Consider the following 17,116-nt stretch of genomic DNA (forward strand, 5'->3'; position numbering starts at 1 on the left):
TCCCATACCCCTCCCACATACACAGTGCAGCATTTTCTTACTCCACATTGGCTTCCATCTATCCAGGATCAGCACCTCTTTTAGAAAATCATGGCATTGTAGAATGAGTCACAGAAAACCTGAATAGCTTTCTTGTGAATGACATATAATAAGCAAGGTATATGCAAAACTATCACGTGTCAAGGTCAAATGAGCAGTGAATATCTAAATAACCTATAATTTTTTAACAAGTCATGTACCAATAGACAAGAGAACTACTTGCTAAATTTCAAAAAACCATTTAGTGTGTTGTGGTTTTCTGTTGTTATTAGAACTTCATTTTTTTTCCTGAACAAAATGTTTTGGAGAAGTTGTGACTACTTACTCTTTCTAAGTCTTTGGAAGGGTCTATTATGTCTTGTAAACAATATGTGGGCTGAAATTGAAAAAAAAAGAACCAAAAGATCATCATGTTCTTTTGAACCAATTATATTTTTTTAAAAAATTAAATGGGAAAATATCACAGTAAAAATACAACTTTAGCAAAACAATTTAGGGAAGAAAAAGCAGAAGGTGATGATGAAAGTCAACATTCCACCTTGGTCACTACAGTGAGACCCTTTGGCTATATGCTGCAAAATTATTATATAGTTTAACTATATATTCAGGGTTATCATACCGCAGACAGTCAGGTCAGTCCAGTTCATTTATATTCATGTAGTATACAGTAAGAAAATTACTACCTTTTCTCTTACAGAGGCTGAAGTGTGATAATAAATATCTAACATTTTCTTTGAGGTGGGTGCAATAAACTTTATTGATGGTATTCAGGAGAGTAGGGAGGGCTCCCTAGGCACCTCCTGTTATTATGGGAATCTGGGATGGAAATTGTGAGGGAGATGCTCAGCGTTGGGGGCCAAGTTGGGATGGGGACTCCTCAGCAACTGAGGGACTCTCCCTTGATCTCAGGGTCTTTGCTGTGTAGTCCAATGTTTCTTATTCCTTGGAGGCCATGTAAGACATGAGGTCCACCACCCTGCTGCTGTAGCCATATTCATAGTCCTATGAGGTAATGAGCTTCATAAAGTTGTTATTGAGAGCAATGCCAGCCCCAGCATCAAAAGTGGGAGAGTGGAAGTTGCAGGAGATAACCTAGTCCTCAGTGTAATCCAGGATGCCCTTTAGTGGGCCCTCAGATGACTGCTTCACCAACTTCTTGATGTCATTATGCTTAGCAGGTTTCTCCAGGCCACATGCCAGATCCACAATGGATACGTTGGGGGTAGGAACCTGGAAGGCCATGCCAGTGAGCTTCCCATTCAGTTCTGGGATGACCTTACCCACAGCCTTGTCTGCACCAGTGGATATAGGGATGATGTTCTAGGCTGCTCCACAGCCATCATGCTACAGCTTTCCAGAGGGACCATCCACAGTCTTCTGAGGGGCATGGACTGTGGTCATGGATGACCTTGTCCATGGGGCTAAGTGGTGGTAGTGCAGGATGCATTGCTGGCAATCTTGAGTGAGTTATCATATTCTCATGGTTCACACCCATCACAAACATGGGGGCATTGGCTGACGGGGCAGAGATAATGACCCTCTAGGACCTACCCTTCAAGTCAGTGGTGAAGATGCTCGTAGACTCCACGACATACTCAACACTGGCATCACTCCATTTGATGTTAGTGGGATCTTGCTCCTGGAAGATGGTGATGGGCTTCTCGTTGATGACAAGTTTCCCATTCTCAGCCTTGACTGTGCTGTTGAATTTGCCATGGGTAGAGCCTTACTGGAACATGTAGATCAGGTAGTTGAGGTCAATGAAAGGGTCATTGATGGCAACAATCTCCACTTTGCCAGATGCTGAGAAGGCAGTTCTGGTAACAAGGTACCCAATGTAGCGAAATCCATTCACACTGACCTTCACCATTTTGTGTATGGCACTACACAAGAAGATGTGATTGTCTCTAGAACAGGGAGGAGCAGAGAGCCAATACCTAACTTTTTAAGAGCCACTGTTGCTCTTTTTAGCATACGGTCTGTCATAATAAACACCACAAGAAACTATTTACATTCAAAAGAAATTTCAGCCATGGAATGGCCATTGGTCACTAGTTGACTAAAGTAGCTCTTTTATAGTCAGAATGACAAATAGGTTTTTATTTATGATTTAATTTTCCGTTCCATGTTAAAATAAATGACATATTTCATAGACCATATATAACAATGTGCTTCTATACTGTGGGTTTTTCTAACTCTCTACACTGAATATGTGAGTTTTGCCCTTGATCTTCCTCCACTGGCTATGAAGCAATGGCTGATTCATTCTGTAAATAGAATTTTTAAGTGGCATCTAGAAAAAAAATCAGAGAACAAACAGAGCTGAACAAATTAGCAATCATGATTAGATTAAATGAGCACTAAATTTTGATAAATGCATGCTCAATTCATAGTTTCCTTTCTTTGGAAGTATTAGGATGGTAAGGAACACATTTTCTTTGACAGATCATTCACTTCTAGATGTACATTCTAGTAGTTGGCTCTTGTCCACACAAAGTGCATACTTTTGTATATTAAAACATGACTCATATTTTGAATAATCAGTCAAATTTAAAGTATATAAATATAGCTATATTCAAACTAATTTTTACATGAAGGTAAATTTGACAAGGAATTCATAAAGGGGTTGACCAATTTTTCCTATGAAGTGTATATTAGGATGTAAGGATTTGTATCTGAATTTTATTCAGTTTCTAATGAGCTGACTAAACAAAATAGAGATTATTTTAGTGTCTATTAATTTTGTCATCCTATTTCTGTTTCCTTTGCATCAAAGCACACAGTAAATTCCTTTAGAATCTATGGTTTTGTTTGTTTTTTCAATTCTTCATGTAAGCTGATAAAATTAAATTTCCAAAGAATTAAGAAATAAAGTGAATGATTGTATGGCATTAAGTGTGAGGTGTAGAATGCAGAATGTACATATCAAGTTTATCTGGAACTATGCATTTTGAAATTTTGTTTGATATTTTACCTATATTTTGTAAGACCCTTCTATAGTGTAGAGAGATTATTTTAGAACTTTGGGGAAATTAACTAGTTTGTAGAAATGGAGACAGTCATGTAACTTTTACTGTTTTTTGTTTCTTTTGTAATCTTTGACTTAAAGATTTAGTGGACGTGAGTACCTTAAAGAAAATAATTTTAATATATGTTTTAAAAAACCAAACACTGTATCAGTCAAATTATTTAAAAATGAAAGAAAGGAAATGGAATATAGCTGGAGGAATGTAGAGATTCTAGAAAGGAATTTCACTGGTAAAGGAGAAAAGTTCATGTGCCTGTAGTTAAACTAAACTTATTATTACAGTTTTGAAGCCTTTAGGAAGTCTTGGCTATTTCTTTTGAGATGTTTATGAGATGGGTGATGTCTCCCATCTACCCATCATTTCTAAGAATGCAAGCAGTAGAATGATGATAGGTTCATACAGAAGAGAATGAGCTGAGAATACTGGCATCTGGGTGATTAGTTAAATTGTGTCTTGATGAGCGATCAGTGGTGCATTTAGCTGTTAGACTTTTTGTTTTAAAGGGATCATGAGAAATCAAGTAAAGACCTCAAATTACAACTCATTAACAAGTACTTTAGGATGGAAATCTAGGCCATTACACTTGTTAATAAAATTTTTCATGAGCAAAGGGTGCATAGGAAGCCTATAGGAGAATAACTTCTTTCCTACTTAAAAAGATTTTGTAAGCTGCATTGCTATTCCTAGATCTGCGTTATTTAGCAAGGGGAGATGTATTGTTTAAATTTTAGGAGCCATGCTGCTAGACAGTATATGAAGCTATTGTGAAATACTATTTCTTCCTGGCAGGAATTTTGATTTGGAGTTTTACAATTGTTCATCTGTCTTTATGCGACAGCATAATTTATTAGGACACCGAGACTGTAGAGTGTTGTCATATATGGCATATGTTTTATGTATGTAATACATATGAAGCAGTAAAACCTCTAAAGATTAGTTGTTTACAAAGACGATATCTCCCTGTTTCTAAAGATTTAAAAATATATATTTTGCCTCACACACACACACATACGTGTGTGTGTGTGTATGCCTTATTGCCTGAATGTGTAACACACGTGTACCAGTGCCTAATGAGTACAAATGAATGTACCATATCTCCTAGAACAAAAGTTATGACAGTAGTGAGCTGTTCAACATTGGTACTGGGAAACAAACTCAGGTCAGTGCACGAGAAGAACATGGTATCATTTTCAGAACCATCTCCTCTGCCCCAAGGCTTACTTCTTGGTCATAACTTACTTCTCTCTGATACAGTGCACATGTAGCTCCATGACATCTGTACACTGGGGTCCAAGACATTTTTGCCAATGTTTCTTTCCTTGAATTTTATATGCTACTATATCATTCTGAAAAAAATATATATGTATAATATATGTATGTATGTATGTGTGTACATGCACATGTGTGTATATCATGTGTATATAAAACATATCAACACATAAATGTATAGTTATATAAATTTTTTCAGGTCCTGAGCTCGTATTTCTGAGACCTACAGAAATTAGTGGCTTATGTGTCTTGGGTTAAAAGATGCTGCAGCTGGGTCATAGTGGTTTACAAGAACCTATTTCTTAAATCCCTTCTCAGCTCTATTTAACTTAGCAGGCCCAGAGAAAGCACTTTCTATAGAATTTACTCAATGCCTAATATCAGGTTTCCTTTAGGTCTCCCCTTCCCAATGTCCAGCCCAATTAAAATGCAGTATAGCATAACCATGGGTATGCAATATCCCTAGATGAATAGTACATGGCTAGCGATGTCTCTTAAAACCTTGGAAGAGAATCTGCAGAGCATCAGTACTGATTCGGATTCAAGCATACCCAACTTACCTCAGCTTTTCCACATCACTTGTGATACAGGAGCCAAAAGTGTCAGTCTTCATGGATAGAGGCATAGCTGTACCACCTGAGTAACTGCAGAATCAAGTCAAGTAACTATGTTTATTTTCTCTGCGGAGTTAGTTTTGAGTAGTTTTCTTAATGTATGGGGCTCTCTTCTTCATAACACTTTCCTAAATTCTGCAAAGAAGTGAATGATCTTTTCAAATGTGCAGTGGAGACTTTATATAAATGCATTCAGTACAATTGTTTTAAAATGACTGAATACAGTTCTTGGGTAAAGCTGATATACAGACTTTGCCAGTATTAAATAATAAATACTTTTAAAAAATACTGTTTTTTTAAATTTTTATTTATTGTATATGAGTACACTGTAGCTGTCTACACAAGAAGAGAGCATCAGATCCCATTACAGACAGTTGTGAGCCACCATGTAGTTGCTGGGATTTGAACTCAGGACCTCTGGAAGAGCAGTAAGTGCTCTTAACTGCTGAGCCAACTCTCCAGCCCAATAGTAAATATTTATAATGAACATTTTCAAGTTTATTTCAAGTGCATTTATAATTATGCCTGCATACATTTAGGTCTTGTCTTTATAGGTGGCATCAGCAGTAGCAGAAAGAAAATATGTTTTAAAATTATATTTTGAGTATTAAAATTTGATATGATTTAATTGAAAAAACATTTAAAATAGTTTCATACCAAACCTCTTCCTAAGATATAAATCACATTGAAAGTGATTTTAGTTTCCAGGACTTGTGTGTTTTAATGAAAAAAATAAAACCATCTTATTATTAATTTGTATATAGATGACAACATTCAGATAAACAAATTTCCATAAATAATTTTTACAAAATATGCTAAATGATCTATGCATACTAAATATTAATAATATTTGAAGATGATCAAATTTTTACTTTAAAAGGTATAAACATTACTTTATTTTATTGCTACAGTTTCTTTAATCTCAATATTATCCTTATTGTAAATTTCAAAATATCAATATCATACAGTTAAAGTATTTACATATATACTTTCATATATACATATACATTTGCGTTAATGTATGTTGTTTAGTTATGTCAACTAAATTTTAATATTTTCTCCTGGAAAGTACATTTTCTAAAACTTAAGAAACCCAGTAACTTCAGAAAAATATAATATTTACAAAACTCCTGTTAAAGGTTATATTAGCAGAAAATATCTATGAAAAAGAGAAGTTGTTCTTGTGGAGGTGTCTGCCAGCTGAGAGCCCAGTGCCTTAGTGAAAGGCATCACCTGCATTTCTGGGCTCATTGGCGATGCCATGCTTCTATGAGGAATCTGGACTTGCATGGACCTGCTTCTCTTATCTGTCTCCTCCTGGTGCACTGCCTAGGATAAATAGATGTTTGTTAATGAGTTCCTAGGAAGTGCCATAGAATAATATATCTGCAGGAAAATTTCTGGACAGACATATCATATTAAACTTAACTATGTACGGACAGAATTGATTTTCGAAGTCGATGTACATTTTAGAGCGTACTCTATGCCTCAGCTTTTCATACATATTTAAAATTTTCAAGGGGAAATCTTTTCAAGTACAAATGCACTGCTTATTAACTAACCACACAACTCAAAGACAAACGAAGTCTTACACGAAACTGTGTGAAGTTTGGTAAAATATATATTTTTTAAAAATCCATAAAGAACAAGTATTTTAGAGATGACACTAGTTTTATTTTCTGGTAGGTACCCACTTCCCAAAATATCATACACATAGCATTTTTGAATTTCTCTTAGAAAGATGAAGAAACATAATGTTTCTTCATAACCAACGTTACAGGTGACCAGTATATGATGTTAAGTTGCGAGAGCCAAGGCTTGTTTGTTTATATGGAAAGAACAGAAGCTATGAACACTTACATAAATTTTTTCCTTCCTTCCTTTTTCCTTCCTTCCTTCCTTCCTTCCTTCCTTCCTCTCTCCCTCTTTTCCTCATTTGTTTCTTTGTTTCTTCTTCCTTCCTTCCTTCCTCTCTCCCTCTCTTCCTCATTTGTTTCTTTGTTTCTTCTTCCTTCCTTTCCTTCCTTCCTTCCTTCTTTCTTTCTTTCTTTCTTTCTTTCTTTCTCTCTCTCTCTCTTTCTTTCTTTCTTTCTTTCTTTCTTTCTTTTCTTTGTTTGTTTCCTTGCCTTTGGTCCCCTGGACTTGAAGGGTGATTCCCATGGCTTTGACTACTGACTTTATCAGAAATACTACAAATCAATGCTCGCTTGGTTTTGTTTTTGTAATTTTTTACAGAAATAGCGAAATAAAACAACATCTCAAAAAGTACTCATACAGAATAACAGGATAAAACAATATACTTTTCTTCACTGTATCATTAAATGATTTATTTATATTTATGTATATGTATGTAGGACTGCAGACTGTACTGAGAACTGAACTTCTGTCCTGTAGGACATCAATTGCTCCTATTCAGTAAGACATCTCTCCAATCCACAAGATAGCTTTTGGTCAGGGTGAACATACTTGTTGTTGTCATGTGTGTTCATATTAGAACAAAAACACCTTATTACTATAATTGATTGCATTCAAATTAAATTAACATCATCAATCATATTTGTTTGCAATAAAATATCAGTTTATAGGAAACATGATATTTCATTAAAAACATAAAATATTCTTGTATCAATAAAAACAAAATTAAGTTACAAATGAACTCTGAAAACCTTCCAGATACAAAACCAATTTAAAAACAGTTGAGTTACTGTAAGAAGCAAATTGAAAATTCCAAGAAGAAATTCAGAATAATAAGTTCAATTTATATCAGAACTGAAAGATATTACAACAATAAAGAAATGAAAACAACCAGTAATAAATCTAACAATGTACGAAAAAGATATATAAGTTTAAACTTACAAAATGTGGATGAAAAATTAAAGAAGAATCCAATAAGTAGAAGAAAACCTTTTTCATTTATTGGAAGAATTAACTTATTTTTATTTCAAAGCAATTCATATCCAATTTCAAGCACTGTTTATTTTTTCAGAAACAGGAAAAAAAATCCACTCCAACATTCAATTAGAATTTTAAGAGACCATGAAGACGGGAGCTGGAGGTCTTATGCTTTCTGATTTTAATATGTTATATAAATTTTTAAACATAATAGGTGTCTATGATAAAAAGATGGTCTCTCTAGCCATGTACACAGACTAGAAGACTAAAAAGAGAACTCGGCAGATACAGTCAAATGGTTTTCAATAGGCAGTCATGTCCACCCAGAGAACAAAAGACAGGCTTTCATTGTCTACCTGCAGAAGAAAATAGTTGAACCTTTATCTGTAGAATTCTCAAACATTAACTAAAAATGAATTAGAGGCTAAAACTAAAAAGCTTGTAGGAAATAATAATGTAAAATCTTAACATATGACATATTATTTTCTTTTTATCTTTTTTAATATAATCCCAGAACACAGACAAGAAAAAATACAAGCAAATCGATTAGCAAAATAATTACAACTTCGGGTTATTACAATATACTGCCATTAAGAAAAAAAGAGCATCTCACAAAATGGGATAAATATTTTTAAATCATATATTTGATGTGAATTAGCATTGAGAATGATAGAAAGAGCTAAGAGCTACAGTTTAACAGTGCTAAAACAGTTATAAATGAGACAAAGACCTGAAAAGATCAAATCCATCATTCTGTCAGCAATGTAATAACTGACCAAGAGAAGCTCAGGTTTTATTCCGAGTATTACTTGGGCACTGAAAAAAATAGCAAGGTGTCCTTTAAATTCTATATTTTATTTTTATTGCTGGGAGAGTCTCATGAATGATGGGCAAGTCCTTTTCCAGTGCATTCTACACCTGTATCTTCAAGGAAGGAGGAAAGTATCTTTGGTTACACGGGCAGTCAGCAACAGAGTGTGTATCTAAGACTTTAAAGGGAACTGGATTTAAAAAAAAAGTTTTGCAAAATCCACTGAAGTTGAAAATAAGAAAAAAAGATTACATTAACATTGGGTGAAATATTATGTGTAAGCCCATTATAACTAATCTTACTAAGTATAAAGAGCTAAATGTTTTAGGAAATAGAATAAAGTAAAACAGAACAAAATAATAAAACTATAAGAAAGCATTATAAATGTCCCTGCTTTTTTAGGATAATATGAAATCTTCTAAACAATGAAAAATGGGGCATTTAATGCTTCAACTCAAAAAAAAAAAACCCAGAATATAGCAACATAAATATATTAAAAGAAAGTCATGCTTGTTTCTCACCCTTTTAGACAAAGTAAGTAGCCAGTATAATATCTGAAAAATTGAAGGGTAATGAGGAGTAAATTAAGATTATTTTTCCATAATGATAATTTAAATAATGATTAGCACAGTTTATGCCATGAAAGTAAGAGTAAAGGTTCGTAGCAATGCAATCAATATAATTTACATAAATTATGGAATATAGGGTAACCATTAAATTTTCAGAAAATAGTACATGCTAACCAGTTTTATTAGGCTGGTAAGAAGAGATAAAAAGTCTAAGAAATACAACCATTAGTGACATTTTGGTTTTTATTTCAAGATTACACTGAAATTAACTGTAATACTTGTGGGCCTTTAGAAGTGATGTAATCTTTCTCTCTTACTACTATAGAAACATTTTCTTTTCTCTGGATTATTTAATGTTTCACTAGGATATAACATGAGAATTTCTTTGTTGCTCCTGTGTATATCATAGTTATATGCCTCTTGTACCTTGGTAGACATCTCTTTTTCATAGATTTGAGACATTTTCATTCATGATTTTATTAAAAATATTTTTATACCTGAGGCATAGAATTATTCTCATTCCTGCATGCTCACATTCAAATGTTTGCTATTTCACTGGTCCCTGTTCATAGGTTTTACCACTGACTTTCACTGAATGACCTGATTCCTCTAACTTATCCAGTCTTAATACTCTTTTGTCTGGATAACCCATTCAATTGGCAAGGCTTCATTTACTCAGAGGTTATTTAACTTATAGAATTTTTCATTTCCAATATTGTTTAGGATAGTTTTTTCTATTAACATTCTCTCCTTTTTATTGAATTCTATTTTCCTATCCTGAATTGACATACTTATTTCATTTACCTGTTTACATTTTTGGAATTCCTTCAGGGTTTTGTCCACTCATTTATTTGTGCCATTGCAAAAACTTTTGAAAATATTTATAAATATTCTTATGAACTCTTTGTCTTTGATTTTATGTAAGATAGTTACTGGCGTCTATTTTTCTGGGACTGGTAATTTGGGGATCTCATGTTGGCTTTGCTGTTCATGTTTTGAGTATTTTTACACTGGCATTCTCACATCGGGAGTTTTGCTGAACAGTTTCTGACACATTAGAGTATTATAAGCCTTTGTTTTTGGTGCCTTGGCTTTTAGTGTTTTGGTTTGCTTCAGTCTTGCTTAAGGATCAGTCATCGAGAAACATGGATGGATGGCGTTTGGGTTATAGATGAGGTAGCTGAATGTTATCTATGACTGGTTGGAAGGCCATAATCTCTGATTTCAAAAAAACCTGATAAACACAGAGCTCTCTGGTATGAATTTTCAGCGTCCTCTGATCTCAAGACAGTATTTATAAAGAGTGTGGGAGTTCTAATATGGCTAATGGGACCGGCTGTCTCTGAACTTTGTGTGGATAAAATGTGGTGTATATGCCGGATGTGTTCACAGCAGCAGGGGTGTGTACATGGAGAAGAAGAGTGCGTTGTGATACTCTGGCTTCAGGTGTTAGGTTATGGAAAAAACAAATGAAGATGAGGGGCTCCAGAAAGCCCGCTCTGCATAGACCACATGTGTTTAGACTATGAAAATGTGAAAGGGGCAGTTGCTCTAGGACTTTAAACTGGTTGACCAGAGAGGGTTAGGAAGGGTGAAATGATGCACAGCAAACAAGGAGACCTATCAGCTGATGCCCTGGAAATGTGAGCAGGAGGCAGGAAACCTAGGGACCTTTCTGGACAGTCTGTTCAGAGGGTGGGAAAAGTTTGTCCTTGAAAAAGAAGGTCCAGAGACCTTTTATCTGTGTAGACCATCACTTATTTAACCTGTGTGTAGTGGAAATCATAGAAACTGGAAGTACATAAATAATAAAATAAACATCACTTAACATAAAATAAAGCTATTGACCCTTCGGCATTCTGAATAATAAAAAAAAATAACAATTCTAATTTGATCACTACAGTTGTGATTTTTCCAAGCATAGACAGAGAGACAGAGAGAGACTGGAGAGAGGTTACAGCCGACATGTTTCACTATATAGTGGCTAAACAGCTTAATGGCAAAATGGAAATGAAATTCATTGTTTTACATTATAAAATGTGCTTGCTCCTAAACTCCTACATCAATGCAATTTTACACGAAACAGAAGAGTAAGCAAGTTACCAAACGCTAAGTTGAGGTTACTAACCCTGGTGCTTTTTCACTGTTTGTTTTATAATTTATTTATTTACATCCCAAACTAAATGCTGTCCCTTCCCTCACAGAATCCCTCCCCCCTCCCCATCCCATTCTCTTCTGAAAGGTTGGGGCCCCCTGGGTATCCTCTCACCATGGTCAATCACTTCTCTGCAGGATTAGGTTCATCCTTTCCCGCTGAGCCCAGACAAGGCATTCATGAAGACTGAACCCCATGTCTACAGCATGTGGTTGTGGGGCCTCACTCCAGCCCCCAGCATATGCTCTTTGGTTGGTGGTTCAGTCTCTGAGGGTTCCCAGTAAGTTGATTCTGTTGGTCTTCCTAGGGAGTTCCTATTCTATCTGTGGACCTCAATTCTTCCCCCAACTCTTCCAAAAGACTCCGCAAGTTCTTTCCAATGTTTGGCTGTGGGTCTCTGCATTGGTGTCAGTCAGCTACTGGGTAGAACCTTTCAGAAAACAGTTCTGTAAGCATAACAGAGTATCATTAATAATGTCAGAGATTGGTGTTTGCCCATGGGATGGGTCTCAAGTTGGACAGGTTATTAGTTGGCCACACTTTTGAAGATCTGTGTTAGTACATATATCAGAACATAATTACCTTTGTCCCAATTCATTGACGGTCCATGCCAATTCACAGGTACCACACAAGTGCTCTATTATTGAGATACAGACTCTCCCCAAGCAATGAGTTGTCAAACATACCTAACAGGGCACATTGTTTGAAGGAAAATGAAGGGTTTTTTTTTAAGTTTTAATTTGTGTATTCCCTCAATTTTTGTGATGTTAAATTAAAAACCATTCATTTCTCATCTGAATGACAAATTCAATTTACTATAGAACACAGGAACTATATTATGTTAGTATCTCAGCTACATTGTTTAGGTTTTCAGTAATCATCGAATACTTTTCAGTAAGTGAATGGAATTAAACTCTTGGTAATTACACAATTTATTAGGAAAGCAAATCTACACCCATAGAAAGGAGGATGATAAGGTAAACATGTAAGAGATTTCCCCAATTGTTGTAAATGCAGATTTGTGAGTATAGTCTTACCTGTGTTCATTAATTTTTATGTAAGTTGGAAATCCAAGCACACATGATTCAAGGGTTTGGAAAAAATGATGAATGGTTTAAATATATGACTATAGAGAAAACACTCAAAGTCTAGAGACATATTATTTTCTTTTTCTTCCCTGTTATAAATTTTAAATAGTCACAGATGGTGACCCATTACAAATTTACAACAGCCTGAAATAACCTAGCTGAGTGTTGGCAAATGGCTATAAATATCACTATTTGTTTCTGTTTGCAGATTTACCCCAGAGCATCCCATATACATGTTTGGTATATAACACATTGCACACTTTAAAGGAAAAGAAACACAGATGCTAGCACTCTAATCTTTTCTCATAATGGAAGAGTTTTAAATGTTTTTTTCCACTACTATTTACTGAAGGCATATAAAGTAAGATTTTTACCTAATGCCAGGACAAAATATTACTACATAGAATATAGTAATAAAATTAAGAATGAGAAAAATAGCATTCTTCATATAAATCTATTGAACAACATTCACATAAAGTTTCCTAAAAAATTACTCAATGAAAAGCTAAATTAATGATGACATTTCTTCTTTGAAGGCATTAAATTATTTGAAGGTCACAGTCAGTTTTTCTCTCTTTTTTTAAAATTCACATGAAACAAGACATTTTGCAGGAAAGAATTTTTTTTCCCTCCTTTTTTTTTTTTATTAACTTGAGTATTTCTTATATACATTTCCAATGGGTCTCTCTCTCACCTGGTCTGGGAGCAGAGAGCTGCTGCAGGCCGGGATCCGCGGGTGTGGGACTTCCGGTAAACACAGAACGTGCCCGGTCCTAGAGAAATTCTGCTTCCGTGTGTCCCAAGCTCACCAGGCAGCTTTCTTGCAGCAGAAAATTTGGTCTTACCTGTGGTCCCGAGGCTCAGGTTCGCTTGTGGGGTGCTGCCCAGGGGCTCTCTGCAGCGGCAGCAACCAGGAAGACCTGTGCAGCCCCTTCCGGGAGCTTCAGAGCACCAGGGTTCCAGATGGTCTTTGGCTTTTTCCTCTGGCGTCCGAGATGTGTGTGCAGGGAGCAGTCTCTTCTGGTTTCCCAGGCTTGTCTGCCTCTCTGAAGGTTTAGCTCTCCCTCCCACGGGATTTGGGTGCAGAGCACATATGTCTATTTCAGTGTCTTTACTTTTTCTTTTTTTTTTTTTCATTTATTTATTTTTTTTATTAACTTGAGTATTTCTTATATACATTTCGAGTGTTATTCCCTTTCCCGGTTTCCGGGCAAACATCCCCCTCTCCCCTCCCCTTCCTTATGGGTGTTCCCCTCCCAACCCTCCCCCCATAGCCGCCCTCCCCCCATAGACTAGTTCACTGGGGGTTCAGTCTTAGCAGGACCCAGGGCTTCCCCTTCCACTGGTGCTCTTACTAGGATATTCATTGCTACCTATGGGGTCAGAGTCCAGGGTCAGTCCATGTATAGTCTTTAGGTAGTGGCTTAGTCCCTGGAGGATCTGATTGCTTGGCATTGTTGTACTTTTGGGGTCTCGAGCCCCTTCAAGCTCTTCCAGTTCTTTCTCTGATTCCTTCAATAGGGGACCTATTCTCAGTTCAGTGGTTTGCTGCTGGCATTCGCCTCTGTATTTGCTGTATTCTGGCTGTGCCTCTCAGGAGAGATCTACATCCGGCTCCTGTCGGTCTGCACTTCTTTGCTTCATCCATCTTGTCTAATTGGGTGGCTGTATATGTATGGGCCACATGTGGGGCAGGCTCTGAATGGGTGTTCCTTCAGTCTCTGTTTTAATCTTTGCCTCTCCCTTCCCTGCCAAGGGTATTCTTTTTCCTCATTTAAAGAAGGAGTGAAGCATTCACATTTTGATCATCCGTTTTGAGTTTCGTTTGTTCTAGGGATCTAGGGTAATTCAAGCATTTGGGCTAATAGCCACTTATCAATGAGTGCATACCATGTATGTCTTTCTGTGATTGGGTTAGCTCACTCAGGATGATATTTTCCAGTTCCAACCATTTGCCTACGAATTTCATAAACTCGTTGTTTTTGATAGCTGAGTAATATTCCATTGTGTAGATGTACCACATTTTCTGTATCCATTCCTCTGTTGAAGGGCATCTGGGTTCTTTCCATTTTCTGGCTATTATAAATAAGGCTGCGATGAACATAGTGGAGCACGTGTCTCTTTTATATGTTGAGGCATCTTTTGGGTATATGCCCAAGAGAGGTATAGCTGGATCCTCAGGCAGTTCAATGTCCAATTTTCTGAGGAACCTCCAGACTGATTTCCAGAATGGTTTTACCAGTCTGCAATCCCACCAACAATGGAGGAGTGTTCCTCTTTCTCCACATCCTCGCCAGCATCTGCTGTCACCTGAGTTTTTGATCTTAGCCATTCTCACTGGTGTGAGGTGAGATCTCAGGGTTGTTTTGATTTGCATTTCCCTTATGACTAAAGATGTTGAACATTTCTTTAGGTGTTTCTCAGCCATTCGGCATTCCTCAGCTGTGAATTTTTGTTTAGCTCTGAACCCCATTTTTTAATAGGGTTATTTGTTTCCCTGCGGTCTAACTTCTTGAGTTCTTTGTATATTTTGGATATAAGGCCTCTATCTGTTGTAGGATTGGTAAAGATGTTTTCCCAATCTGTTGGTTGCCGTTTTGTCCTAACCACAGTGTCCTTTGCCTTACAGAAGCTTTGCAGTTTTATGAGATCCCATTTGTCGTTTCTTGATCTTAGAGCATAAGCCATTGGTGTTTTGTTCAGGAAATTTTCCAGTGCCTATGTGTTCCAGATGCTTCCCTAGTTTTTCTTCTATTAGTTTGAGTGTGTCTGGTTTGATGTGGAGGTCCTTGATCCACTTGGACTTAAGCTTTCTACAGGGTGATAAGCATGGATCGATCTGCATTCTTCTACATGTTGCCCTCCAGTTGAACCAGCACCATTTGCTGAAAATGCTATCTTTTATCCATTGGATGGTTTTGGCTCCATTGTCAAAAATCAAGTGACCATAGGTGTGTGGGTTCATTTCTGGGTCTTCAATTCTATTCCATTAGTCTATCTGTCTGTCTCTGTACCAATACCATGCAGTTTTTATCATTATTGCTCTGTAATACTGCTTGAGTTCAGGGATAGTGATTCCCCCTGAAGTCCTTTTATTGTTGAGGATAGCTTTAGCTATCCTGGGTTTTTTGTTATTCCAGATGAATTTGCAAATTGTTCTGTCTAACTCTTTGAAGAATTGGATTGGTATTTTGATGGGGATTGCATTGAATCTGTAGATTGCTTTTGGTAAAATGGCCATTTTTACTATATTAATCCTGCCAATCCATGAGCATGGGAGATCTTTACGTCTTCTGAGGTCTTCTTCAATTTCTTTCCTCAGTGTCTTGAAGTTCTTATTGTACAGATCTTTTACTTGCTTGGTTAAAGTCACACCGAGGTACTTTATATTATTTGGGTCTATTATGAAGGGTGTCGTTTCCCTAATTTCTTTCTCGGCTTGTTTCTCTTTTGTATAGAGGAAGGCAACTGATTTATTTGAGTTAATTTTATACCCAGCCACTTTGCTGAAGTTGTTTATCAGCTTTAGTAGTTCTCTGGTGGAACTTTTGGGATCACTTAAATATACTATCATGTCATCTGCAAATAGTGATATTTTGACCTCTTCTTTTCCGATCTGTATCCCCTTGATCTCCTTTTGTTGTCTGATTGCTCTGGCTAGAACTTCAAGAACTATATTGAATAAGTAGGGAGAGAGTGGGCAGCCTTGTCTAGTCCCTGATTTTAGTGGGATTGCTTCAAGTTTCTCTCCATTTAGTTTAATGTTAGCAACTGGTTTGCTGTATATGGCTTTTACTATGTTTAGGTATGGGCCTTGAATTCCTATTCTTTCCAGGACTTTTATCATGAAGGGGTGTTGAATTTTGTCAAATGCTTTCTCAGCATCTAATGAAATGATCATGTGGTTCTGTTCTTTCAGTTTGTTTATATAATGGATCACGTTGATGGTTTTCCGTATATTAAACCATCCCTGCATGCCTGGGATGAAGCCTACTTGATCATGGTGGATGATTGTTTTGATGTGCTCTTGTATTCGGTTTGCCAGAATTTTATTGAGTATTTTTGCGTCGATATTCATAAGGGAAATTGGTCTGAAGTTCTCTTTCTTTGTTGTGTCTTTGTGTGGTTTAGGTATAAGAGTAATTGTGGCTTCGTAGAAGGAATTCGGTAGGGCTCCATCTGTTTCAATTTTGTGGAATAGTTTGGATAATATTGGTATGAGGTTTTTATGAAGGTTTGATAGAATTCTGCACTAAACCCCTCTGGACCTGGGCTCTTTTTGGTTGGGAGACCTTTAATGACTGCTTCTATTTCCTTAGGAGTTATGGGGTTGTTTAACTGGTTTATCTGTTCCTGATTTAACTTCGATACCTGGTATCTGTCTAGGAAATTGTCCATTTCCTGAGGATTTTCAAATTTTGTTGAATATAGGTTTTTATAGTAAGATCTGATGGTTTTTTGAATTTCCTCTGAATCTGTAGTTATGTCTCCCTTTTCATTTCTGTTTTTGTTAATTTGGACGCACTCTCTGTGTCCTCTCGTTAGTCTGGCTAAGGGTTTATCTATCTTGTTGATTTTCTCAAAGAACCAACTTTTGGTTCTGTTGATTCTTTCTATGGTCCTTTTTGTTTCTACTTGGTTGATTTCAGC

The sequence above is a fragment of the Rattus norvegicus genome, chromosome 16, assembly GCF_036323735.1.
Source record: "Rattus norvegicus strain BN/NHsdMcwi chromosome 16, GRCr8, whole genome shotgun sequence".
Taxonomy (NCBI): domain Eukaryota; kingdom Metazoa; phylum Chordata; class Mammalia; order Rodentia; family Muridae; genus Rattus; species Rattus norvegicus.